Raw genomic sequence first — 3,675 nt, 5'->3', positions numbered from 1 at the left:
GTGCAATCACCAGAAAGCACCCAAATTCAGAGGACTTGATAAGAGCTCAATGGACGACAGTAAAACGAGGGTATGATTCATCCCAAATCATTCACATTCCGGGTGATTTAAGTTGATTTTGGTGTCTCGGAACAAATGCAGCTTTATTGTTTTTCTAATTTATCACTCTTTATGTTTATATTAATTATAATCGGATATTTTACTCCCAGAATCAACCAGATTCAGATGAATTGATTTGAGATTAAGGGGTATATTTACTAAACTGCGGGTTTGAAAAAGTGAAGATGTTGCCTATAGCAACCAATCAGATACTAGCTGTCATTTTGTAGAATGTACTAAATAAATAACTAGAATCTGATTGGTTGCTATGGGCAACATCTCCACTTTTCAAACCCGCAGTTTAGTAAATATACCCCTAAGGCTTAAAAGATGACATTAGAGATGGTATTTTTCCAATAGCAGATAACACAGAACTAGACCCATCTTAGATTATCTGATATATAAAGTTTACAGTACGAGTAGCAGAAGCTATAACACAAATAGGCAACGTTACCTTCACAATAAGTGTTTATAATAAATTTTGTGGACCTATAAGCAACATTAATAAATGAATCAGTGTAGTATAGTTTAGTATAAGAGAACAGGTTTTGAAAGTCTACTTACATGGGGGATATTGTAATATAAAATTGGATGCATCTTAAACATAGCTTTGGTAGAATGACAATATGATTTTCACTGCATCCTATTAAAGGTCCTTTAATCAGGATATAAATGGCCATTTTTGTTCCTGAAGAAAGTTTTTTTTTCCCTGGGTATCTTTCCTGAACAATTTTATAGCACTTCTGTATTCTCTCCCGATCAGTGGTCACAATGGAAACTTAGAAGTTGCGGTATGGAAAATGTAAGTGAATAGAATTTGACGGTTTTACAATGATGGCAGTAGGAGAAGTGGCAGTGTGACTTACCACATAATAACACCACATTCTTCTATGTGATTACATACATTAAGGCATTACAATTTTACAAATAATGAATTATGATGGAATAGAAAGATATTTTAATCAAACGTTTTTTTTCTAGCCCAGTTGAATATGACTCGGAGTATGACCTACTGGTTTCAGATCTCAGAATACAGAGAGCCTATTAGTGTGGTTGCATGTCTATCGCCTATCCAGGATTAAATATAATTAAAACCCATACATTTTGTGTCCGACTTACATACAAAATACTTTTATCGTTAACAGGGGCAGCGCTGGGATCTGGAAAACAACACTTTAAATCCCTCACAGGAACACACGACTAGAGAGCAAACGGGAAATGTCATCTCTAGTTCCATGGAAGGATTCTCTGCAGTCAGAGCAGGGAATGTGATACCGGAGGAGGTATTCTTGGCAGATACAGCACATGGCCTCAAGGAAGGGTCAAGTATTACGGAAAGAGGATGAACGGGGGTAAATGGGGTCGTTTTGGTAGATGGTAACGTGTCACATTATATGTACCCTACAAGACATTCTGGAGACAAGTTTCTTGAGTAAACAATTTGTTATATTTCGGCTTCACCCAGTACATAGATATTATATTAAAGAATTGTACAACACACACAAGATTTTATTTGAAAATACCATAAAACCCCTCAAAACAGACCATTATAAAAATCACTTATAGAACAAAATGAGTTCAATCGAATTTTTTGTCAACCTCTATTTTAGGTGAGCAGGAGACACTAAGGGGTAAATACTAAACCTTCAAAATAGTAAAAGTGGGGGTGTTGCCCATAGCAACCAATCAGATTCTAGCTATCATGTTCTAGAATGTATGAGATAAATGATAGCTAGAAGCTGATTGGTTGCTATAGACAAGCTTGAATCAGACGCTTCTGTGTGCACTCCAGCTTGGCACGCCCTTACTGTACATTGACTACGTGCATACGCCCAGTCTTTTCCCTGTTCCGTTCTTCAAATTGTAGGTAGCAGTAAGGGTCCTTTTGCAGTTGAAGACGAATTGGGCATTGCTGCATTCATTGCCAGATCGATTTTACGCAAAATGCGCCACATACTGGCATTTACGTTCATCAATGAATCAGGTCCTACAATTATTACTGGTAACTCTGCAAGATGGTTCATGTTTTACCTGTAGTGCTCTATGCTGCCATCTAGTGACCAGAAATGAGATGATCAGAGTATATAAGTCTCCTTCTGCACTGCAGGTGAACAGCCTGTAGCTGCCGTATAATTTATCATAACAGCGCTGTTGAATAAATAATCAGTAATCTTACGGTTTTAATTTGTTGACACAATTTAGAATTACAAATGACATAATTTCCATAAATTAAATGTATTTATATATAAATGTAATTATATATCTTTATTAGAGGACTAGGCCAGCACTAACCACCTGATAAATGACCCACATTCCCCAGTGGTGTGTAAAGCAGTACAACAAAGTATTGATAATTGTATGGCGGTAATGTCAAGAGGCGGAAGCTACACTTTAAGTAGATAGACCGTTTTTTTTACTGGTGGGGTTATATAGGTGCCTCTGACATATCTTCTTGCTTGGGTCATTCTTGCTAGTTCAGCCCTCTTTTCGCCTCTCTTAGGCTCTGTGGGATAAAAGTTTAATAACCAGATCAGTAGTGGTGATGACACAGGTGTAGTGGCGCAGTACAAAGACTGATGTCGGAAGAATGGCCACCAAACCGTCCATTGATGGAATCACTCTTTTGTATTTGCTGTTCCAGGACTTCTGGCAATAAAATAGACCAGTGGTGGGCAACAAAAAGCTAGCGGGGTGCCAATGGCCCGCCGAGGCTTCGCCTGTGGAGCCCTCAGCCGACTGCTCCCGATCTTATAAGCCCCCATCCTTGTCACGTGACCTCCTCTGCACAGTACAAGGAGGTCACGTGACATACCCGGACTGTGCTCTCCCTCCTATCTCTGTGTGGCCTCTCCGGCTATTTGACGTTGCCCCTCAATGATGTAGACAATGGCCCATAAGATTTAATCAGAGCTGACACTCGCTAGACTCGGGGATTGTTCCTGTCTCTCAACCACAAAACCGTCTCTCTCCATGACTGGTTCTGTCTTGGTTTCGATTGGGCAACACAGTCCGTAGATACCTGGGCTCTCGTCAGGTAACCAGTCTCTGCACTCTCATCGGCAAGTTAAACCATCCATTAGAACTCTCTGGGCTTGATTTAGAGTGACGTGTAAGTGTCTCCAATACATGTAGATGTGATATCGATAAACAAGTGTGAGAAGGTGAGGAACCAACGCAGTTGGTGAAGGTAGGCACCAGACCACCTTCAATGATTAATAAATTACGATGCATATATATTAATAAGTATCTACAGTCTCTGGATATATGTCTATGACTGGAACACATTTATCACTCATCGCCCACTCAGTATAATATGATTATGATCCCACCAGTGTGATGATGGAGAAAGTATCCTATTGCCCTGTGAGGGCCTGTGCCATTCTGGTATCCCATGTGATGCACATCCTTTCAATGGACCGGATGATCCCATTGGCCTCTCTGTCCAAGAACTTACATACGTCTCTCACAACAAGTTCAAACGCTCTCGGATTCCGACTCTCACAGATCAGGTTCAAGGGAACTCTATGCTCTCCTCGTCTCAAAGTCAACACATGTTCTACCACAACACCTGACATC

Source organism: Mixophyes fleayi, chromosome 12 (genome assembly GCF_038048845.1).
Source record: "Mixophyes fleayi isolate aMixFle1 chromosome 12, aMixFle1.hap1, whole genome shotgun sequence".
NCBI classification, from domain to species: Eukaryota; Metazoa; Chordata; class Amphibia; order Anura; family Limnodynastidae; genus Mixophyes; species Mixophyes fleayi.
Note: the sequence above shows the minus strand (reverse complement) of the source record.